The sequence below is a fragment of the Papio anubis genome, chromosome 5 (genome assembly GCF_008728515.1).
Source record: "Papio anubis isolate 15944 chromosome 5, Panubis1.0, whole genome shotgun sequence".
In the NCBI taxonomy this organism is placed as follows: domain Eukaryota; kingdom Metazoa; phylum Chordata; class Mammalia; order Primates; family Cercopithecidae; genus Papio; species Papio anubis.
Genome location: NC_044980.1, coordinates 60696242 through 60722218, shown reverse-complemented (window position 1 = coordinate 60722218; position 25977 = coordinate 60696242). Strand labels below are relative to the sequence as shown.

At 39.4% G+C, this 25977-nt stretch overlaps 1 protein-coding gene across 15 annotated transcripts in view; it reads right to left on the bottom strand.

The window, feature by feature from the left end:
• ERBIN (erbb2 interacting protein) overlaps positions 1-24983 on the bottom strand; it is a 150354-nt gene extending 125371 nt beyond the window's left edge. For 14 of the 15 annotated variants that reach the window (XM_021939393.2, XM_009208523.3, XM_009208524.3 and 11 more), the window contains exon 1: positions 24488-24983. The gene's annotated coding sequence lies outside the window, so the exon portion shown is untranslated. The remainder of the gene's footprint in view (positions 1-24487) is intronic. The other variant, XM_003899747.5, reaches the window with a different exon arrangement.
• Positions 24984-25977: the final 994 nt, after the last annotated feature.

Here is a 25977-nt window from a genome sequence, read left to right as displayed (position 1 = left end):
AGGACTATGAAAAAAATCAAACTAAAATGTTACAATGTTTATCATTTTCATTAAATTGAATCCTCAAATGTGATGTACTCAGGTCCATATGTAACCAAAACTGGACTGGCAAGATTAAGTCTGACATGTAACAAAGGGCTCCCTCACTTTCTAATACAGTATAGTACTCTCATCTGTTACTCTCATCTCTTGTACAACATACTTTCCCAAGAGTCAATGCACAGACTAAAATGACTAATTTTCACCAATTCCTACATGTTTTTCAAGCACAGGACACAACCTCTGCAACAGGAGTTGCAGCTCAGCTTTTCCTCCTCCTCCTCTCCGCCACAGATTATTTTCAAAATTTATTGAAAATAATCGAGAACAATCTGAGGTGAGAGTAGAACAATCCGGGGGCGGGAGGGTAGATTACATGCACTTTTAATATATCATCTCAATCAAAGACAAGCTGATTCCCTCCACACATCATTATTACCCAACTGTCAGTCAGCAAACTAAACCCAACTTGCAGCTACTGTGTTCTTTGGTCACCACAGTTTTAAAAGGAGTAGCTGGTAGGGAAGTAAAGAGTGTAGGGAAACCAACATTCTGAAATCAGTAAGTTTTACATTTTAAAAAAGAATCCAGGTCTATAATGTCTGGAGGGGGGGGGGTCTAATTTCATGTACAGGCACAAAAGAATGTCGAATTAATGTTCTACAATCCCCCACAGACTAAACATTCCTAGCTTATATGCAATATGAGACGTGTTGGCTTTTGAATGTGCCACCTCTGCTTTATAGCAAAGGACTGACAACCAAAAACTATTCCCAGATAATCCATGTCTTAATATCAGTAAGCTTCTAGTTTCAAAACAACTGGAAAGAAAAAATTCACTTGGGTGGCTGAGTAAAGTAGAACTATCAAGAAAAGCTTAGGAAATAACTGAAATCAAATCTCCCCACAATGTTTGTATTATATTTTTTTTTAAAGCATAATAAATCCCAGTTGAATTTTCCCAAGGTAGAGTATTGTGACTTGGATGACCATTGTAGTTTTCAAGAAACAGAAACGTAGCAACATGAATCCCTTAGACCTAAACAACAGTGGCTCCAGCCCTGGATTCCTTGAGTTACGGGGTACCACTCCAGCTATACAACCCTCCCCATGAAGCAAGGAGTCTATTGCGCCAAGAGGACTTGTCTAACTGGAGCACATGTTTCATCCCCTAACGCTACATCATTCTATGGGTATGCAGGAACCTAGCCCAGACAGCCCTCAACAAGCTTCCAAAGCCTCTTTCACCAGATCAGCCCTCCAGAAAGAAAACTATACCAACTAGACTCTTGTATCCTTAGGCTTTAAGGCTACCAAGAGGCAACTGTATGCAGAGGGTGTGAACAGAGTTGAACATGTTGCTTGCGATGTCTATATAGGTCTGCCCAAATACTCAATTGTGGTAACAAGCAGTGAAGAAGGGAGAAGCAGAGAGGGCTGTGGACCAGAAGCCAGACAGTAACTTTCTACCACCACAGTTTGACACGAGGAACTCCAAAGAGTTTGAAAACACTAAATTCTAACCTGGCCTCCCAGGGTCTTATTATGGTATACTTATGAAGGAAGGAGGACGAAACTTTTTTTTTTTTTGGCAAGTTCTTTCTTAAGATTGATTTATAACTTTTAAATCAGACATACAGTATATGAGACTTCATTTGTACTCTTGTTCCTAGACCCACAAAAGCTAAGGGCAAGCATGTCTGAAAGGCTTATTTCTCTGAATCACCTCAATCTAAATAAAGCACTTAGATAAGATCCTTTAAGATAATAGTATTCACTAAACTGTAAACCACAAGTTCTATGAGTTTCAAATTAAGATAAATTAATACACAAGGTATCTGTAAAGTCAAGAAGCATAAAAAAATTTAAAGTATGCTAGCTACATATTCATATAACATGCTCATTATGTTTTTCTTCTATTTCCATATACCTTTTCAGGGAAAGTATCTCTAAGTTTAAAGCAGTAAGTCCAATTGTTAATCTAGGAAAAAAAAAAAAGCAAAACAAATACACAAGCCAGGAGCAGTGGCGCCAACCCATGGTCTCATTATAGTCCCAGCTACTTGGCAGGCTGAGGTGGTAAGATTACTTAGGGCCAGGAGTTTGAAGCTGCAATGCACCATGATCATGCCTATGAATAGCCACTGAACTTGTGCCTGGGAAACATAGTGAGAGCCCCTCTCTTTAAAAACTAAAAATAAAAATTACAATACAGTATTTAACCTGTTATTCCAGGCTTTGTGGACTCTCTGTAGTGTATCTATTGTGCTTCCCCCCGCCCAGATTAATAGAATATACTGCTTCAAATTCAGCACCAGTGAAGGGGTCTGGAAGGGAGGGGGGGGAAGCTAATGATTCTTTCTGTGAAAATATAACAGATATAAAAACAAAGAGTATCCTGTGTTTTCTGACTTTTCAGGTATATTGTACAACTACACTTAGGGCCATCTGTCTGGGAGTCATCCCACAGAACATGAGTCCTAATGTCTGAAATGTATTTACATCCTATTGGGAAAATCACACAAGTAGAAAATCTATAAATGCAGATTCAAGCTTGCAAAGGTAAATCCATGATGACATGTAGTCCAAAACTTGCGACAGTTCCAAGAGAAAGACAGGAAAATTAACACCATAAGGCACTTAACAGCATACATGTGTCAAACACAAATGAATCAGTCTTGATACAACCTCCAATTAAATTTCAGCAAAACATCACTTTTTATATGAATTTGGTATTAATGAAAATTTAAATGTTATAGTTTATATATAATTAACTTGTGCTGTTATAATTGTACACAGTCTAAAACAAGGATTTTATACATAGCTTTATGAATGGAGATATTTAAGTACCATTATTTTGAAAATTCAACATTGAGGTGGTATTCCTTGATTTTTTGTTTTTCATTTAATTGAGGTCAAAAGTTTACAGAAGTTATAAAAGTTTAGGGAAAATTAAAATAGTTATGGTGACTAAGCCTACTGAATTACCACTCATTGCAAGGGTCTCTGCAGAGGACCTAAAAATACACAGTATTTCTAACTTCAAAATTACAGAAGTTATTTAACTGAACGTATCAAGGCCTCACGCCAGATTTATCTCATTCAACTGAAATTCTTTATCTTAATATTATTTTTTCATTCACATAACAAATACTTATTGAGCACTTATTATGTGCCAGATACTGCTCAAGGTTGTGAGGTAGAGAACAAAGCTAAAATTCCTACCCTCATGAAACTTATTTCTAATGCAAGAGAGAGATACGCAATAGTCTAACTAGTCTAAATAACTAAATAAGGTAAACTGCCGGAGAGGGAAAAAGATGTGAAAAATACTTAAGAGGTCAGCAGTCTTTAGAATTAGCATATTCCTCATCATACCAATTTTATGTTCACTTGAAAAATTCACTAATGGGGTTAAACTGAGGGCTTCCACTGGCGTGTCACCAGCATTTAGTCTCTATATAAAATCCAGCTACAGTCAAGCACACACTTGATTGGTAATCAGTACCTTCACAAAATCTACCTTCTAATGTAACAGCACAGCAAGAATCGGGATCCAGAACCATCTTACAGATCAAATGAATTTCAAAAGTGTAAAGTGACTGTATTTCATTGCCCCTTTTTACTATTCTTTAATGGCTTAAGTTTTTACATGAACTAGATATAAGCCCTCTTACTATGCCATATTCTCTTTCATATGTCAATGACATACTCCTTAAAAGACAACTGATCTTACAGGAAAAAAAATTACATATGAATGCTAAAATTACTAGTCAAACCTTTAGGGAGAAATAGTATTAAAATATCTCCCCGAAAATATCTATGTGGTGGTTTAAACATGCCTGCAAATTATTTGGTACTTCTCTCTCAGGAAGGCAGAGTTTAGTTCCCCTCACCCTAAGGGTGAGCTGGGCTTCTAACAGATACATTACGGAAAGGTAAAAATAGTAACAGTGGAGAAACCTGGCAGACACCACCTTACCCAAGTGATCAAAGTTCAAATCACCAGTAATAAATAATGTTAATATCATATACTCTTCTTGATATGGTAAGAAGAGCACTTCCCTTGTGTGATATTCTTCCTAAAAATCCACAATCTAGCATAATCAAGAAAAAAGAAAAACCCAAACTTAGGAACATTCTACAAAATATCCAACCAGTACTCTTCAAAAATCAAAGTCATGAAAAACCAGGAAACACTAAGAAATTGTCAGATTGGAGGAAACTGAAGACCTGAGGCCGGGCGTGGTGGCTCACGCCTGTAATCCCAGCACTTTGGGAGGCCAAGGCGGGCGGATCACAAGGTCAGGAGATCAAGACCATCCTGGCTAACATGGTGAAACCCTGTCTCTACTAAACATACAAAAAATTAGCCAGGCGTGGTGGCAAACGCCTGTAGTCCCAGCTACTCGAGAGGTTGAGGCAGGAGAATAGCCTGAATCTGGAAGGTAGAGGGTGCAGTGAGCTGAGATCGCGCCACTGCACTCCAGCCTGGGTGACAGAACAAAACTCCATCTCAGGGGAGGGGGGGAAACACCTGAAAACTGGGCTGGGCAGACATTTTAAGTTCCTGCATATTTTAGTGGCTCATGCCTGTAATCCCAACACCTTGGGAGACCTAGGCAGGAGGATCATTTGAGGCCAGGAGTTTGAGACTAGCCTGAGCAAGATAGCAAAACCCTGTCTCCACAAAAACAAAAATTAAAAAAATAAAAAACATAAAACTAAATACAACATGGTCTCTTACACTGGATCCCAAAATAGCAAGAGGACATTTGTGGAAAACTTGATGAAATTCAATAAAACTCTGTAGTTTAATTAATAGTATTTTATCAAGGTTAATTTCTTAGTTTTGATAAATGTACCATGTCTATATAAGATGTTGATACATAAGAATCCTCCGGACTATTTAGCAGTTCTTCTAGAAACATATAATCACTTCAAAATAAACTTTTTCTAAAGGACAACTAATCCAGGTATTTAACTTATTGTGAAAAAGGAATGGCTGAACATTAGCTGGAGGAATTATGTCTGACAGCGGCACTCATATCCCAACATTCAACCATTTAGTGTCAAACAACACTTCACCTCCTTCAATGACCAGAAAGTGGGGTTTTCTGCTTGTTGTTTAGCTAGTACAGTCAAACAAAGTGAGACACTACTCTGCTCGACATTAAATATTTCCTGGAACTAGGACTGAGACTCAGTATTTTTTTTACAGCACAGATGTGACTGGTAACTATTAGAAAGCCTGAAAATCTCCTCATATTCTTTGGTGTTTCAGGGGTCTTCAAAGCACTTGCATTAAGTGCCAGGAATAGATCTATACCTGACTCCTGAATAAACTATAAACTTCATAATAATAGCAAGTAGCCCTTGTGGAGAAGAAAGGGACTTCTACATAAATATAAATTATTTCTCAACTTTCTTAATATGATACTAAACATACCATTTCCTCAACTGATTTTGCATCAAGAAGCAAAACATGGCCAGGCACGGTGGCTCACACCTGTAATCCTAGAGCTCTGGGAGGTCAAGGCAGATGGATCACCTGAGGTCAGGAGTTGGAGACCAGCCTCGCCAACATGGTGAAACCCCATCTCTACCAAAAATACAAAAATTAACCTGGCATGGTGGAAAATGCCTCTAATCACAGCTACTTGAGAGGCTGAGGCAGGAGAATTGCTTGAACCTGGGAGGTGGAGGTCGCAGTGAGCTGAAATGGGGCCAGTGAACTCCAGCCTAAGTGACAGAACAAGACTCCGTCTCAAAAAAAAAAAAAAGCAAAAACAGAATTCCAGTATGTCATCCTCTCAGTAGGAAGTAAAGTCCTGAAATTGTCTGTTACTCAGGTAGCAAAAATCAAAATTAGAATGATGATGTTTAGAGGGGTAAGCAATACTGTTTCCATAAATGGCTATGTCTATGTTATCTTTAGGTCAAGTTAGAAACAAAAAAATCTACCCTTGTAAACTTCATTAGCCTATCTTCACATATAATTTATCTTCTCTGAGTGTTTTGTATATTTTACCCTTCTCTTTTTATTTAAATAGAAAAAAAATCAGCTGGACGCAGTTGCTCACACCTTTAAAGTCCAGCACTTTGGGACGCTGAGGCAGGAGAATCATTTGAACTCAGGAGTTCGAGACCTGCCTGGGCAACATAGTGAGACCTTGTCTCCACTTAAAAAAAAAAAATTAGCCAGTCACTGTAGCCCGCACTTGTAGTCCCAGCTACTCGGGAGGCTGAGGCAGGAAGATTGCTTGAGCCTGGGATACCCAGGCTGCAGTGATCAACCCACTGCATTCCAGCCTCGGACACAGAGCAACATCCTGTCTTTAAAAAAAAAAAAAAAAAAAAAACTCACGAAAAAGACCTTGACAGCTATAGAATATGTGCTGTAAAATCGTTCTCAACAACACTGCCCATTCATTACTCAATAGCTCTTACATAAACAATGCGCACTTTAGAAATTATTTAAGTTTTTTTTTTTTTTGAGACAGAGTTTCACTCTTGTTGCCCAGGCTGGAGTGGAATGGCGTGATTATGGTTCACTGCAACCTTCACCTCCGAGGTTCAAGTGATTCTTCTGCCTCAGCCTCCTGAGTAGCTGGGATTATAGGCGCCTGCCACCATGCCTGGCTAATTTTTGTATTTTTAGTAGAGACGAGGTTTTGCCATGTTGGCCAGGTTGGTTTCAAACTCCTGACCTCACATGATCCACCCGCCTCGGCCTCCCAAAATGCTGGAATTACAGGCGTGAGCCACCACACCCAGTTTATTTAAGATTTAATGCAAGAAAAATATTTGTCTTTTCTGGAGAATTTGTGACATATTTCTTCATTTAGGGTAATGAAAACTCTGGCTCCCAGGAAGCTTAGCTAAATTTGATGTTTTATCACAGCAACTTAATTACTTAAAAGTGATACATTTCTTCACTTCTTTCCTTGGATCTGATTTTCTACTTCTATTAACTATGTGTTTACATCCTATTAAGTGTCACCTCAAATCTCATCTGTAAGGAGAAATGTTAAAAATAATAATGAAATTGAACATACAGGGATCCTATTTTAAATGATTCTACTGAAAATACAAAAATTATCCAGGCATGTGGTGGCATGTGCCTGTAGTCCCAGCTACTCAGGAGTCGGAGGCAGGAGAATCGCTTGAACCAGGAAGGTGGAGGTTGCAGTGAGCCAAGATGGCGCCACTGCACTCCAGCCTGGATAACAGAGACGCCATCTCAAAAAACATGGATCACAGACGGAAATGCAAAACTATAAAACTTTCAGAAAAATGCGTAAGGGAAACTTTTCAGGATACAAAAATAGCCAAAAAGTTCTGGACTTCACAACAGAAGCACAATCCATAAAAGAATAATAAATGGGATTTCATCAAAATTTAAAAACTTTTGTTCTGCAAAAGATGATGTCAGAATTAAAAGACAAGGTATGGAATGGGAGAAAATACCTGCAAACTATATATCCAACAAAGGATCCATATAAAGAACTCTCAAAATTCATTACAAACAAACAAAAAAAAATCCAGTTAGAAAATGGGCAAAACATACGAAGAGAATATACAGATGTTGAATAGCACAGGAAAAGATGTTCAACATATTAGCCATTAGGAAAAGGCTACCATGAAATACCATATATTCCTTCTCTATAAGAATAGTTTTTAAAACAGTCAAAACAAAACAAAAAAACAACCAATTGCTGGCTAGGATGTGGAAAAACTAGATCCCTCATACACTGCTGGCGGAAATGCAAAATAGTACAGCCACTGTGGAAAACACTCTGGCAGTTTGTATCCCATACAACGCAGCAATCATACTCATACTTTTATCCCAGTGAAAACTGGGATGTTCACAAAAACCTCTACATGAATATTCACAGCAGCTTTGTTTCTAATAGACAAAAATTGACAACAATCCAGATGACCTTCAACATGAAATTATTCAACAAATTGGTAGTACACGGATGCCATGGAGTACTACTCAATAAAAATGAACAAATTATAGCTATAAGCAACAACTCTGGAATCTTCCAAGTAAAAAGCCAGTCCCAAAAGTCACACACTATATGATTCCATTCACTCCTTCATTTATTCATTCATTTATGAAACTGAGTCTTGCTCTGTCACCCAGGCTGGAGTGCAGTGGTGTAATCTCAGCTCACTGCAGCCTCGACTTCCTGGGATCAAGCAATATCCCCATCTTAGCCTCCTGAGTAGCTGAGACTGTGGGCACACACCACCACACCCACCTGATTTTTGTATTTTTGTAGAGACAATGTTTCACCATGTTGCCCAGGCTGGTCTTGAACTCTTGAGCTCAAGTGATCTGCCCGTCTCAGCCTCCCAAAGTGCTGGGATTACAGGCATGAGCTACCATGCCCAGCCTGATTCAATTTATATAACATTTTTGAAAAGACAAAATGCAAGGGGTAAAGGGAATATAGGAGGGAGATGGGTGTAGTAGCAAAAACAAACAAACAAACAAACAAAAAGGTGATCCTTGGGATGATGGAACTATTCTGTATCTGACTACCAAAATTCCAATATCCTGGTTGTGAAATTATACTATAATTCTGTAAGATATTACCACTGGGGGTAACTGGATAAAAGAGACAAAAGACCTCACTGTAGTAGTTCTTAAAACTGTATGTGAATTTATAGTTATCTCAAAATAAAAACTTAATTTCAATGAGAAATCTGAAGTGAAACATATTTATAAACTGGTAGTAGAGAGATCTGAATTTTAACTTTATTTTTATTTTAAAACGAAAATTAGCTAAGGCAACTAAAATATCCAATAACAATTAGAAAACTACATAAAACAGTTTCTATATTTAAGTTTTAAACTGAATGGCTAAGCAGTTTTTAAATTATAAATCCAAAGACACTTTTTGAGAGAGGAGAAAAAGGGTGCAGTGTTTGAAATATGGCAGGCAACATGGACCCAAAACAAATTACCAGCACCATAAAGGAGCTCCTAGATCTCCATCAGGCTCATCCTGGATGAAGAAATTTATGTGAAAATGAGAAATGGCCAAGAACTTAAAAGCAGATTACAGGCATGTGATGAACATTTAAATGACGTTGGAAGAAACTGTGACTACTATAGAAACTGATGAAGAAACAGATAAAGAGATATATAAATCAATGAATATTCCAACATTCTTTGTCCATGGAGATGGTGTTATAGTAGTTGCCTTCCACTGACAGCCAGCTGAAACAAGGAATTTATCCTGTATAAAAAATACAAGACTTGGTACAATGGCCTATTTAAATGTGTAAGACATTCAAAAGAGAAACCTGCATACATTTTGAAATAAATGATTCCAGGATTCTTCCACTTCTGAACTGAGAAGATCTGCAGATAACTCACAACTTCCTAAGCTAAGAGGTATTTTTATTTTTCTCCAACTATTCCAATAAATGTGATCAAGATACCGAATTTTTTCAGTTCATTTGCTCCACCGATCTTACAATTTCTTTTTTTCTTTAAATTTGATGTTTGCTTTTTGATTTAAAAAAAAAAAAAACTATCAAGAGAGTAAAAATAAAACCCATAGAATGGGAGAAAATATTTGCAAATCATGTATCTAATAACAGACTAGTATTGAAAATTCAACAACTAAAAAACAACCCAATTCAAAAACAATGAAAGAATTTGAATAGTCATTTGCCCAAAGATATACAAATAGCCAACAAGGACATATGAAGATACTCAACATCTCTAATCATCAAGGAAATGCTAATCAAAACCATAATGAGGCCAGGTGCAGTGGATCACACCTGTAATCCCAAGACTCTGGGAGGCCAAGGTGGATCACATGAGCCCAAGAGTTCGAGACCAGCCTGGCAAACATTGTGAAACTCCATCTCTACTAAAAATACAAAAATTAGCACGGTGGTACATGCCTATAGTCCCAGCTACTTGGGAGGCTGAGGTGGGTGGATTGCTTGAGCGTGGGAGGAAGAGGAGATTGCAGTGAGCCGAGACTGCACCACTGCACTCCGGCCTGGGTGATAGAGCAAACTCTGCCTCAAAAAAAGAAAAGCAAAAACCAACAACCACCATGATGAGATACCACCTCACACCCATTAGGACTGTTATTATCCAGGAAACAAAATAGCAAATGTTGGTGAGGATGTAGAGAAACTGGAACTCTTGTATACTTTTGGTGGAAATATACAATAGTATAGCCACTGTGGAAAACAATATGGTGGTTCCTAAAAATATATATATATATATATACACACACACACACACACACACACAGATACACTAAACATAGAATTACCTTATGAGCCAGCAATTCCGCTTCTGTGTATATATCCAAAAGAAGTGAAAGCTAGGTCTCAAGGAGATATTTATCGACCCATGTTCATACAGCATTATTCACAATGGCTAAAATGTGGCATTCACCCAAGTGTCTACCCACAGATGAATGGATAAGCAAAATGTGGTATATACATACAATGGAGTATTATTTGACCTTAGGAAGGAAATTCTGACATATGCTAAAACACAGATGAACCTTGAGGACATTATGCTAAGTGATTTACGAGGTACTTAGAGTAGTCAAAATAATAGACACAGAAAGTTAAATGGTAGCTGCCAGGGGCTAGGAGGCTTTGGGAGTTATTATTTAATGTGTATAGAGTTAAAGTTTTGCAAAATGAAAAGAGTTCTGGAGATGAATAGTGGTGAAGGGTATACAATATGAATGTACTTAATACCAGTGAAAAATTCACTTAAAAATGGTTAAGATATCTTATTTATATTGTATCGCAATAAAAAAGCTCAGAAGAAAAATATATAAATCCAAAGAAGGGAAATTTTAAACATTGCGGGGAAGCTTTAGTGGAAATAATGGTACTTAAGTTGGACTTGCTGGATGAATAGGATGTATAGAAAGAGGCCAACTAAGAGCTGTAGAACAATGACTTTAAAAAAGTAATGATGGGAGACCTTCTACTTTCATTTAAATCATTTCTCAGAATAAAAACACACCTACATTCAAATTTCAGTTTTCCAGAAATTGTGAACATGGATTACCAAATGTTGATAAACATTTTTAAAGAAGTGATAACTTTAAAAATCTGCTTCCAAAAATTCAATATGGGTAATTTCAACAACAGTAATACATTATTCCCACATATGTTGTCAGTAAAAAAGTAATCTGATCTCAGGTAATGCAAGTGCCTGATTAGAGTATTCCCAATTCCTCTTTCTCATCCCTTCTAACATTCCTGTCATTCATTTCACTCATCCATAAGCTATAATCACTGAACAGATTGTTGCCATTATCAGCAACAATCATGTATACATTTATCAAAACCCACAGAATGTACAACACAAAGAGTGAAGCCTAATATAAACAATGGACTTTAGCTAATAATAATGTATCACTACTGGCTCATCAATTCTAACAAATATACTGCATGAATGCAAGATGTTAGTAATAGGGGAAATGGAGAAGGAGGAGGGTATGGGAATTTTTTACACTTCTTAATTTTTCTGTAAACCTGAAACTACTCAAAAAACGTAAAGTCTATTTTTTTTTTTTTTTTTTTTTTGAGACAGAGTCTCGCTCTGTCACCCAGGCTGGAGTGCAGTGGCGTGACCTCAGCTCGCTGAAGCCTCCGCCTCCTGAGTTCAAGCCTCCCGAGTAGGCAGGATTACAGGCATGCGCAATCACACCCGGCTAATTTTTGTATTTTTAGTAGACACAGGGTTTCACCACCTTGGCCAAGCTGGTCTCGAACTCCTGACCTCAAGTGATTCGCCTGCCTCAGCCTCCCAAAGTGCTGGCATTACACGCATGAGCCACCACACCCAGCCTTAAGTCTATTTTTTAAAAACTTGAGATCAGGAAGAATTACACACTACTCTAAGGATAAATCTTTCTCTGCAACTTCTTGGCTCAAATATTGATGTAAACTTTTTTTGTAAATTAAGCTGTATCCAGTTATTTCTAAACTAAAAAATAATTATCTGTAACAAACTGGTGTCCCCCAAAAAGAGGGTGGAAAAACAGGTCTATCAACCCAGAATTTCCTCACTTACATGAGCCCAAAATTCTTTTTTTCTCTAACACCTATTAAAAATCTTTGGGAAATAGTATTACTCTAAAGAAACTGTATTCTTCAGAACATACCTAGGAAAATGCTGGTATAACAAAAAAAGAAAAAAAGAAAAACCCCAACAGAGTCAGGAAATTTGGATTTGTTTTTCTAATCTGAGTTATGTCATTAATAAGCTAAATTACCTCCATATTTCACTTCTCCAACTGGTCTAACAGCTTCCTATTGTACTAATTAAAAAGAAAAAAAAAAGAGACGGTACTCCAGTCTAGTCATAATGCAGTGATACAGTGAGTATGAGGAAAACATCAGTATTCTGGGGAGCACACCTATCATTTACACAAAATTATCTGTTAAATATATTACAAGAAAGAGGGCCGGATGTGGTGGCTCACGCCTATAATCCCAGCACTTTGGGAGGCCCAGGTGGACGCACCACGAGGTCAGGAGATCAAGACCACCCTGGCTAACACAGTGAAACCCCATCTCTACTAAAAATACGAAAAATCAGCCGGACGTGGCAGCAGGCGCCTGTGCCCCAGCTACTCGGGAGGCTGAGGCAGGAGAATGGCTTGAACCCAGGAGGCGGAGCTTGCAGTGAGCAGAGATCGTGCCACTGCACTCCAGCCTGGGCAACAGAGAGACACTCTGTCTCAAAAAATATATCTTACAAGAAGGGGTAAGGTTAAGGTCAATGAAACACATGGGACAAAAATAAACCTTTGGGTATAAGTAGTGACAAAGATCCTTTTCCTTGTCACACATTTACATGTTTATCATACATGTAAATTATATAGAGGTTACTATAATAATCAAATAAAGGCCCAAAATAACTGTCATTTAATGATATACATAATTACAGTCATCCCTCAGTATCTATGGGGGATTAGTTTCAGAACCCTCACATATACCAAAATCTGAGGATGCTCCAAGTATCCCTCACATAAAATGGCGTTGTATTTGTATATAAACTATGCACATATATACCTTAAATCATTTCTCCCATATACCTTAAATCATCTCTAAATTACTTATAATGCCTGAAACAATATAAATGCTATATAAATAATTGCTATATTGTTGTTTATTTGTATTATTCTTTATTGGTTTTTGTTTGTTAGTTTTGGAGATGGAGTCTCACCTTGTTGCCCAGGCTGGAGTGCCGTGATGTAGTCTCAGTTCACTGCAACCTCTGCCCCCCAGGTTCAAGTGATTCTTCTGCCTCAGCCTCCCAAGTAGCTAGGGACTACTATTAGCCACCACACCCGGCTAATTTTTGTATTTTTAGTAGAGATGGGGATTCACCATATTGGCCAGGCTGGTCTCAAGCACCTGACCTCGTGATCTACCCGCCTCAGCCTCTCCAAACGCCAGGATTACAGGCGTGAGCCACCATGCCCAGCTATTGTATTTTTTTAATTGATTTTCTTCTCAAATTATTTTCAGTTCATGATTGGTTGAATTCATGAGTACAAAATCCGTACATATGTAACCTATGGATAAAGTGGGCCAGCTATGTTACTGTACATCACACTAAATACTAAGCAGTTCAAAGAAAATGTTTATAATTAGTATTAATTTCTTAGAGATAAATAAACTAGTTCAGGAACAACAAGGTTCAAAAGGCCGTTCTCATATGACTGATGACACCTTCAAGGGGCAGAAGAAGAGTAAAAGGGAGCAATTTCCACTTAAAGAATCAGTTCTGGGCGGGCGCGGAGGCTCACGCCTGTAATCCCAGCACTTTGGGAGGCCGAGGCGGGAAGATTACAAGGTCAGGAGTTCGACATCAGCCTGGCCAATATGGTGAAACTCCGTCTCTACTAAAAATACAAAAACTAGCCAGGCATGATGGTGTGCACCTATAGTACCAGCTACTTGGGAGGCTGAGGCAGAAGAATCGCTTGAACCCAGGAGGCGGAGGTTGCAATAAGCCCAGATCGTACCACTGCACTCTAGCCTGGGCAACAAAGCAAGACTCCATCTCAAAAAAAAAAAAAAACAGAATCAGTCCTAGCCAGCGCAACAGTGAGACCACATCCTGTGATCGCACCACTGACTCCAGCCTGAGTGACAGAGCAAGACCTGTCTCAAAAAAAAAAAAAAAAGATGTATTCCTGCTCATGAATCTATCAGTATACACCCAGAAAATACAAGCATATCAACTAAAATACTAAAAGCAATTTTTCAAAAGTCATCACTAGAGTACAGTAGATAATAAATATGAAACTCAACTGCTTCCTTTAAATAACCAGATAATACAATTGATGAAATAGCCTCATAAAAACAGAAGCTCTTTCCCTCCCTCCAAAATGTTTTTAGAAATAAATATAACAAAAATATAAGTTTCTTAAAAATAACAAATATGCGTATCAACAAGAAACACAGATATGACAAGATGAAAATCATAAATGCCACTAAAGGGCATCAAACATCAAATAAATGGGAAATCTATCTTCCTAGAAAGAGATATGCTATTGCAAAGTTATCAATTATCTTCTAAATTAGTCTACAAATGCAGACCCTCTCAATCAACATACCACCAAGAATTATTTTTAGAAGTTGACAAAAATGATTCATGTCCACTTGGAAAATTCCTTTAGAAGTAGAGTAACAAAGCAGCACTTCCAGGTATTAAATATACAATGAAGGGGAGGGAGGTCAAAATAGCATAGTATCATAAAAAACACAACAAATAAAAAAAGAAAATCCTGACATAGTATAAATATATTTGGGGATTTACTACTGATAAAGGCAGCTTTTTAGAGGTAAAATGATTATATATGAAAACCACAGCTGGGCGCAGCGGCTCACACCTGTAATCCTAGTACTTTGGGAGATTCGAGGTGGAAGGACCACTCAAGCCCAGGAGCTGGAGACCAATCCTGGCAACATAGTAAGAAGACCTCTATTTCTATAAAAAATAGAAAAATTAGCTGGGCGTGGTGGCATATGCCTGTACTCTTAGCTACTCAGGAGGCTGACGTGAAAGGATTGACTGAGGCCAGGAGCTCAAAGCTGCAGTGCAGTGATCATGCCACTGCACTGCATGGGCTGTGACAGAGCGAGACCCTTCTCCAAAAAAGAATAAAAAAGAAAAACACAACTGCGTCAAAATCACTGCACTCATACTGAAATTGAGCAATTATCTCCACAAATAACTTGTCCAATGTAAATAATAAAAATACTGGATTTCTTCCATCCCCCTTTCACAGTTGCCTCAAGAATTACTAAGGAATGAAACATTTCACCTAAATGTACTTTATCACGGAATTAAAACTTGCCCTTTTACAGTCTGGAATTTTATCCCTTTAGAAATACTTCAGAAATTAATTGAACTGCAGAGACTTCTGGCTCAAAATGTTTGAACAAATGTTTACCTTAACTTCCTCACATACATAACATATGGAAACAAAACTAGTTCTCACTGTTAGAGATAAGTTACAAGTATGGAAAGGAAGGGGAATAAAAAAACAAGAGTGAACCTTGTGGTTCATTAGAATTGCATAATAGAAATATGCAGATGCTCCTCGATTTACAATGGATTTACATTTGGACAAACCCATTATTTAAGTCAAAAGTATCATAGGCTGAAAATGCACTTAGTACCCCAATAAAACTCCTGGTAAAGTCAAAGTAGTATAAATCAGGGACCATTGTATATATTTATAGATATACAAATAAAAATAGATGTAAATATGTGTAAGTACATAAAAATATTTCCTAGCTTTACATATGAAGAGGGCCTGAGAGTAGCAATACCCGAAGAGCAACAATGAACACAAGCCCCCAGATCTTGGCTTCTAAGTACCATTTTCCACTAAAAACAATCAGGAAAAGTAGAAGATATGTTAGAACATCTAATTGTGCTAAAAGAAAAAAAAAAAAAAAAAGCAGTGCTCAAAAAAGGAAGAGATATCAAAAACAAAAAAGAAAATAAGCCAGGGGATTCTCATTGGCCAATCAAGAACAATTTGAGCACCAAAATAAATAATAATGGATTGTGTCCTTGTGAAGATAAACCTAGGTACATGCAAATAAGTGAATTCAAAATATGACAAAACAAAATATTTACATAGTTTCAAAGCACCTACCACAAAATATTAATTAATTACAAACAGGGAATGAATACCTTAAAAAGGGCAAGTCTGGCAGCCACAACTTTAATCACATAAAGTGAATACCATAACAGGACAAACTGAAATTGCCTGCCACCTGATAAGATGTAATAAGAAGAATGCAGCATCACTTTTATGATAGCCCTGCCGAAGATCTAATCATAAAAATCTAATCAAAGATCTAATCATGAAAAATATCGCACAAATGAAAATTGAGGGGTATTCTACAGAATAACTAGACCTGTTATCTTCAGATCTTCAAAAGTGCCAAGGCCTTGAAAGAAAAGAGAAAGAAATTATTCCAGATTGAAGGAGAATGAAGAGATGACAACAAAATGTAACACATGATTCTAAATTGGAATAGTTTGCTGTAAAAAACATTATTAGGATAATTAATGAGGTTCAGATGTTAGTAATATATTCATGTTAACTTTCTGATTTTGATAGTAATTATGTCATTATATGCAAGAGGATGTCCTTGTTTGTAAGAAATAAACATTAAAATATTTAGGGGTGACGGGCTGGGTGCGGTGGCTCACACCTGTGATCCCAGCACTTTGGGAGGCTGAGGCAGGGGGATCATGAGGTCAAGAGATCAAGACCATCCCAGCTAACACAGTGAAACCCCGTTTCTACTAAAAATACAAAAACTCAGCCAGGCATGGTGGCAGGCGCCTATAGTCCCAGCTACTCGGGAGGCTGAGGCAGAAGAATGGTGTGAACCTAGGAGGCGGAGCTTGCAGTGAGCCAAGATGGCACCACTGCACTCCAGTCTGGGTGACAGAGTAAGACTCTGTGTCAAAAAAAAAAAAAAAAAAATGTAGGGGTGATGACAGGGCATCGTGTTAGCAACTTAGTCAAATGGTTCAGGTGAAAAAAAAGTTCAAACTTTTCCATATGTTGGTCATTGTTTCAGAAATTAAAATTTAATTTAAAAATATCTACAGCAGTGCTGAAAACCTGGGAAGGGTATACCTACAGATAAGAACAGAAAAGAATTTATAAAGAATACAAAGTAGATTGGGGTCGGGGAAATAACAAAATGCAATATACTTGAGGAACCAGATACCCAAAACAAGAAAGTGGCATCTCCAAAAAAGATGAGTTTTCTTAGCAAGAAGGATTAAGACAAGTATATACTAAGCAGTCAGCCAGAGAGTAAAACCATAGTAGAACACTGTGTAGCTAAAGCCTCTAGTACAGCTCTATGTACGTAGGAGGTGTGACACTTGGACAGCCTGAGTATGAAAAAAGAAGACTGCCTCCTGAGGAACAGTACGCACCTGTACCAAAAAGTCAAGCTATCCACATACCTTCAAAGAGAAACTCATTAAATATTTCTCCCTTTCCTCTTCTAAGCAATCACCAAAGCCAGAAGAAGGATTCATTGGGCTGGGAACATACATTTAAATAACCAATACAGTGGAGCCTAGGTCATCAAATAAAACTTTGACTACCATGAAAATCTAGTATTGGAAGAAAACACAAAAAGCATGACAGATACACCAAAAGCACAGTAAGATCAAATTTTCTGTACTATTAGTAGAATAAACAAAAGACAATGTTAAAAGAACATCTCAGAGATTAAAGGTTACATGTAGACCAAAAATAAAGCTAAAAAAACAAAACTGGGCCAGGTGCAGTGGTTCATGCCTATAATCCCAGCACTTTGGGAGACCAAGGAGGGAGGACTGCTTGAGACCAGGAGTTCAAGACCAGCCTGAGCAACAAAGCAAGAACCCATCTCCACAATAAAATAAAAACATTAGCTGGACATAGCGGTGCATGCCTGTAGTCTCGGCTGAAGGTGAGGTGACAGGATAGCTTGAGCCCAGGAGTTCAAGGCTGCAGTGAGCCGTGAGTATGCCACTGCACTCCACCCTGGGCAACACAGTGAGATCCTGTCTCAAAAAAATAAAAATAAAAATCAACTTCTATGAATAACAAGAATTCTTAGAAACTCTATTCCAAAAACAAGTAACAAAATAACTGAAAACAAATGAAAATCAAGTAAGTGGGCTAAAAGATCAAGCTTCAACACTCTCCCAGAATCCAATACGAACAGACAAGAAAAAAATTAATTAATGAAAGTTCTATAAATCCCAACTTCCACCTAAGTTCTTGAAGTGCAGTTCGTAGGCCCTGGAAGTCCACAGTCTCTAGAAGTCCCTGAGACACTTTCAAGGAATCTTCCAGGTCAAAACTGTGTTTATAATAATATTGAGATGACATTTTTCCCTTTTCCATTGTATTTACATTTTACACTGATGTTGCAAAACCAATGGTGGATAAAACAGCTAACACCTTTACAAGAATAAAGGCAATGCCTTCAAGCTGCACTAGCACCACTACATATTCCCAGGTTTATTTTTTATTTATTTATTTTTTTTTTTTGAGACACAGTCTTGGCTCTGCCGCCAGGCTGGAGTGCAGAGGCGTGATCTCAGCTCACTGCAACCTCTGCCTCCCGAGCTGAAGCAGTTCTCCTGCCCCCGCCTCCTGAGTAGCTGAGATTACAGGCGCCCGCCACCATGCCCGGCTAATTTTTTGTATTTTAGTAGAGACAGGGTTTCACCATGTTGTCCATGGTCTCGATCTCTTAACCTCATAATCTGCCCACCTCCCCCTCCCAATGTGCTGGGATTACAGGCGTAAGCCACCGTGCCCGGCCATTCCCAGGTTTATTTCTAAATGCCACTTATATCTTTAATAAAGATATTTTGTTTCTGTATGCTACTGTATAATGAAATATGTCAACATTTCTTAAATATGTTTAACTCAATGAACCCATATTTTCCAAATGATCAAATGCACACTGTTACAAAATCATGAATGGGTAAAAGGTTTATCCAAAGTACAAGATAAACTAATGGATTTTAAGGTAACAACAAGAAATAAAAAATTCACCGACATGGTCTCAGATTCAACACTGCCACAAACCTTTAAAAAAGTTACTGGTTACCAAATTTTGACATAACTACTTGTCAAATTTTGGTCTCAAAGAGTATCTACAATTATCTAAAAAGAGTATGAAAATATTCCTCCCTTAGGCTGGGGAGGCCGAGGCGGGTAGATCACCTGAGGTCAGGAGTTCAAGACCAGTCTGACCAATATGGAGAAACCGCGTCTCTACCAAAAACACAAAATTAGCCGGGTGTGGAGGCCCATGCCTGTAATCCCAGCTACTCAGGAGGCGGAGGCAAGAGAATCGCTTGAACCCGGGAGGTGGAGGCTGCGGTGAGCAGAGATTGCATCACTGCACTCCAGCCTGGGTAACAACAGCAAACTCCCTCACAAAAAAAAAAAAAAAAGAGAAAATCTTCCTCCCTTTTCCAACCAAATACCTGTATAAGACTGGATTTTGTTCATACACTTCAACCAAAAGAACATATTGTAACAGATGGAGTGAAGAAGCAGATTTGAGAATCGAGCTGTTTTCTATTAAGCCAAACATAAGAGACTTGCAAAAATATAAAACATTGCCACTCTTTTTGCTAAATATTTTAGAGAACAATTATATTTTTATTAAAACAATGTTACATTAACGTGCAATAGCTTAGTATTTTCAAATAAATTATTTTTTTTTAATTTCTGTTTTGAGTCAAACCAAAAAGTTTGAGAACAGCTGCCTTAGGGCTATTACTATTTCTTGTAATTATGCCATATTACAACAGAGTGAACCCTCCTACAGACAAATGAAATGTACAAGGCACTTAGCCTCAAAGTAAGTTGTCCCAGATTACTTTCTAAGTTATTCAGTCGTCTTTCCATTTTTCTATTGCTTCACTGTAACATCACAGGTCATAACTTCACAATGCTGTAAATGTACCTTTCTCACCCCTTCTGGGACACCAAAGAACCAAAAACAGCTCATTATGTACATAAGTAAATGGGCTCTGAATAATAATGGCCCTAAAAGTGAAGTCCCCAGACTCTGTTATACCTGTTTTGATTAAGGAGGTAAGTTTTTACTTTCTAGTTTTTCTACTACATTCAATATGCTTTTAAAGCTATAATAACCTCCAGATAAGTAGAGTCTTATTAAGTGAATTTTTATATATTCTTCTTTTCTATTGTCTTCCACACTATCACTGAAAACCTGGGAAGGACTTCATTCGATGGTATCTGAAACAAAATTTGAAGTGACAAAAATAGAGTGATAGAGTACCACTGTGCTTATTTCATGAAATCAAAGAAAGATAATTTCACATTTTTAGGGATTCTGCGACAGAAAAGACATCTAACTTGAAAGGTAGGACAGAGAGGAAAGTACAGAGAAGAAGGAACAGAGAAATAAATCTGTATGTTTTAAGAGGCCAAAAGTATAATAAAACAAGAAGATAGAGAGGATTACAAAGTCTTAATACATAAGAAGAAATAACAACCTGGTATTATCTTAACAGTTAATTTTGAGAACACTAAAGAGAAAATGGAAAACTGAGAAAACAAAGTATAAAACAAAGCAATGGCCAGGCAAGGTGGCTCATGCCTGTAATTCCAGCACTTTGGGAGGCCGAGACGGGCGGATCACGAGGTCAGGAGCTCGAGACCATCCTGGCTAACACGGTGAAACTCCATCTCTACTAAAAATATAAAAAATTAGCTGGGCATGGTGGTGGGCGCCTGTAGTCACAGCTACTCGGGAGGCTGAGGCAGGAGAATGGCGTGAACACGGGGAAGGCGGAGCTTGCAGTGAGCCAAAAACTTACCACTGCACTCCAGCCTGGGCAAAAGAGCAAAAGTATGTCTCAAAAAAACAAAACAAAACAAACAAACGCACGCAATATACTGATGAATATAAAGTTAAAATACTGGCATGTACACTTAGTTGAAATGCAAGGGGGATATTCAGAATTAAATGGGCTGTTAAAATAAGATCCTATAAATTTTTTCTACTGTATGTTTTGAACAGTTTTTTGAGGTGATAAACATAGACTAACACAGTTTGAAAAAGGGGGAAATGGCAAAATATAATTAAGAACGACCAGTTGAACACAGAAAAAATAGGCTAGGTAAATGAAGCTAACTATAAATATAGGAAGCTAAGGAATCAGAAGAGAAAGCTGAATAGTAGCTAGGTTTCTTTTTTACAATTAGGAAACCTAAGAAGAGGCAGCTAAAAGGTGTATCTGAAAAATGGGAGTTATCCATAAACCGGGCTCAGTGGCTCACGCCTCTAATCCCAGCACTTCAGGAGGCCGAGGTGGGCGGATCACCTGAGGTCGGGAGTTTGAGACCAGCCTGGCCAACATGACAAAACATGTCTCTACTAAAAATACAAAAATTAGCTAGGCGCAATGGCGCGCACCTGTAATACCAGCTACTCGAGAGGCAGAGGCAGGAGAATCCCTGGAACCTGGGAGGTGGAGGTTGTGGAGAGTCAAGATTGTGCCACTGCACTCCAGCCTGGGCGGCAGAGCGAGACTCTCGAAGAAAAAAAAAAAAAGGAAAGGAAAAGACAACGACATCTTTAGAGGTTTACAATAGAGATGTATTCCCAGAAAAAGAAAACGCAAGCAAGCATGTAACAGATTCGAGAAATGAATGAGCAAGGCAAAGTGTCAAAATGCAGGCAGCCAAGTAGGGTTTATAAGGAGAATCTGGATAAGCAGCAATTACGAAAAAAAAAAAAAAAAAAGAAATTGCTACCCAGCATCACTAAAATTCTGCATAATCCCAAATACTCTGTAAGTAGTGCCATAATCTATTTCCAAAACAAAAGCAGCTTAAAGTCTAAATCATATTATCCATAAGCAATTATTTCAAATAAGTAATTTTGAAATACATACCTATTTTCTGAAACTTTTAAGCGTATTTCTTAGAGGGTACTATTTACTACTAATAGTTCAATACCAACAATGTCTAAAATAATCAATTTTAGAGATTTACCAACGATATATGTGAAATGTATCCATAGTTATCACTTCATTAAGAGCATACAACAAAAATTTGGTTTCCATGTTTGTACCTCTATAAGTTTTTTATACATAAAGTTTACAAGAGTTTGATCTCAAATGGCAAGGAGACTTCACAACAGTACTACTTGAATCAGTCGAAGTCCTGAAAATTCATGATTACCTTTAATAAACAGAGCCTTTAAGTGTGCATTTTGTGCAACATACACTTTGGAAGTACTATTTGCCAATTTAATCTTAGAAAATCCACACCATACTAAGAAGAATATCCAAATTTTGAAGCCATTTAAAAATATTTTAACTGATGACTGTTCTTTTAACCTCTTTTCAAACCTTTGTCACAGTTTAAACAAGGCTTCGAAAATACTTACAGTTTGACAGTAGTATAAAACCTAAAATTTAAGTTAATTCAGTGATAAACTAACAGAATTCCAAGAAAACTACAAGTACTTTATGCCTTGTTGAGGAGAAAAAAAGAAACACAAAGGTCAACACCTCACTTTATAAAATGTGTTGTCTGCATCGAAAAAAAAATCAAGGACTAAATCTAAAATTAGAGGTTTAAAGTCATTTTCAAGTGCTACAATACTGTTTTTATACAAAATTTACTAATAAATAACCATCTTCATAAAGCGATAATTCTCTATAAAGGACTTGCTCTATTAAGGTTTTGTTGCTTTTAAAGCCAAGTATAAGCCATATAAGGAAACTGAAGTTCAATGCCATTTATTTTGTTCAGTTCTTTCAGACGCCCAAGAATAAACTCTTTTGCAGCCTAATGATACGTTCCAAAATCATAAAGTATACGAGTTATGCACTTTAAATTCTTTGATAAAGCTAGTTTGACTTAACAGGAATTACTCGATGGTTCATAAATCTTAACAACAATGAAAAAAATAATCTCCTGAGACCATGCCCTGGGGAGGAAAAAAAAAAATCAAAACTACTGTAATTAATAAAAGACTGCCTTTGGAGATGTACTTAATGAAGCTGAAGTAGCAAAGAACAAATTGTGAAATAATTTGATCCTGATCTTTAAAACCTATTTTTTCTCTTTGAACTAAAGAAAATCAACTCTCTCTTCGGGTTTCCGGTCATTACGTGAGACAGTACAGGCGATCTAAACATCAATATATATTCAGGATATACCTACCAACAGGTTACCAAATTTATTCAATATATATTCAGAACTACAGTATTGTATTTCACCTCCCTGCACCAAAAAGCTAAACAGAAAAAGACTAAAACACCACTGAAAAAAGCTTTGGGTTTGCTGCTATCAAAACTAGTCCCCATTGGTTCAGAAGTGTTCATAGCTCTGACTGGTGGAATGTCTGCCATGCTTCATGAATCCTGCCCCCACAGATGTAGGCAGAACCTATCACTATTTATGCAGAACCGACCAAAAACATTTGGGCCAACACAAAAATGTAAATACCATACTACTCAAAAAGCACAGCTTTTTATCACAATCACTGTGATTCCCTTGAAAATCGTTTCAAGCGTTTTACTTCCCTTCCCATATAGTCTGTTCTGAACTGCACAGAAGTCCTATCAAACGTCTTACAGGTTGTTGTTATTGTTGTTTAATTATGTCTCTCTCTTTATTATTAGTCCTTACTCCTTTTTTCTTCGTAATGGATCAGTTACAAGAAAAGTCTAGTCGATACTTGCTTTCAATTAATTAAATAAGTTATACAGCGCTAAACGTCTGAAAAAAAACAATTACACACAACTAAAGAAATATATTACCCTGAAAAACAACTAAGAATGGCAAGACTTTTTGGTTTCTAAAATCTAACTAAATATACTGATCAGAGTTGGAAATAAAACAATAAAAACCTCTATATACGATTAACGCAAGCGCCAATATAATCGGTAGGAGTATAAACAAACGCGGCAGCCATCTCAATAACAGCAAATCACTCGCTGCAGCGACCAAACTTTCTTCTCAAACAGAAGGTGCCAGGCTGAGCAACTTAATATACACTCTATACGTTCCAGAAAGCCAAAACTTCTGGCCCCTGTGAACAAAGGCACTCCTTCTTCGGATTGCTGAAAACTTTTTGTCCCACCGCATTCTTACAACCTCTTCCAAAAAATCCAAAGTCCAGATGGTGGGGCGGGGAGGGGGGAGAGGGGAGACAGGGGGGTTGCAGTTCGATTATTTAGCCTCTCAATTATTATCCGCTTCGATATGAAAAGAGGAGGATTTAGGGTAACTTGGAGAAAAGTGAAAAACACTAAAAGATCATCTCTTTTCCAAGTCACAAAGTCCCATGAACTTTGTGACTCAGAGACACTTTTCGTGAAAATTACCTTTCGGCGGGACAGCGTCTCAGGGCAGCTTTTTCAAGGCTTCGCTTGACATAATTTCCTTGCCTTCATTAGTCACTTTGGATCCAGCTGAATTTCTCTCTCGGGTGAGAGCGGATGTGGACTGGCCTCCCGCAGAAGAGTAGGTGGCTTTGGTGGGGGTTGGGGTGCGGGCTGGCTTCCTGGTCTCTAGTTTTGCAGGAGTTTCCCAGCCCCAACTAGGATCTCCGCCGAAAAAAAAAAAAAAACTTTTCACTCGTGACACTGCCCGGAATTGCAGTGCGAAACTCACTTCCTGCCTTGGCGAGAAGCAGAATCCAGCTCCGTCCAGGGGAACCCGGAAAACCAGCTCAACGCGCACCGGGGAGGGGGAGGGGAAGGGACAGCCGCCGGGAGCCTCGGGCTCCGGGCAACCGGCGCGCCCCGCACACCGGACGGCAACGGCACCCGGCCGGCGGGGGCGAGGACGCTGCCCGGGCGCTCGGCGAGCCTCGGCTGCGCTAGGCCGCCACCGCTTCCTCTCTGCCGCCCCCAGAGCCGGGCGGCAGGGTTATTGTCTCGATAGAGCTTGCCGCGCCCTTCGTCCGCGACGCCGCTGCCGCCGCCACCCGGAGCCGGAGCGGAGGAGTCGGGCAGGCTCAATGGCAGCCCCCTGCCCGGGCCGTCCGTCGGGCCGTCCGTCCTTCCGTCCGTCCCTCCCCGCTTTCCCTACTCGCCCTCGAACCCTCTTCTCCCTCTCCCGTTTTCCCGCCGCCGTCCCTCCGCTGCCCTGCTCGTTCTCCTTCCCCAGCGGCGGTGGCTCTCCGAGACGCGCAGGGGGCGGGAGCAGGCGGCAGCTCTGTCTCCTCACGAGCTTGCGGGGCCGCGGCAGGGGCCGAGGCTGCGTCCCGCGCCGCCGCGCCACATTCACTCGGGCGAGAGACCGCGAGGGGAGGGAGGATGGAGGGAGCGGAGAGAAAGGAGGAGGAATGGGGCAGGGGCGGAGGGGAGTTACTGCCTCACAAGCCGCGGCGGCAACAGCGCCACCGCCCCGACCGCGACGGGTGAAGAGGCTGCGCGCCGCCGCTCCGCGGCGGGGGCGGGGGCGGGGCGGTCTCCCGCCGGCTTCGCCCCAACCGCCAACAGCCGGGCAGGAGGCCGGCGCGGGCCAGTCAGCGCGCGGGGGCGGTGCGGGCCGACGTCGGCGGCGGGGGGCGGTGGGCCGGGGGCTGTGGGAGGGGCAGCCGGCGGCCGTGGGTTCCCGTGAAAGGCGAGCCGTGAGGCCCACTCTGGCCCAGGCTACCCGAGGCCTGTCTCCTGCCCGCTCCCCGACCCCGCACTCCCCCACTTCTGAGCCCCCCAAGGTGGGGAACGCTGGCGACGCCGACCCTGCTGTCTGCTAGCGGCCCCGCGCCCAGCCAGGGAGATAGCCCACAGGCCTCCGCCGCCCTGGCCGATGGAGTTTCTTTGTACGACAGTAATCGGTGCACAGGGGTTGTTGGAGTCCAGCCCTG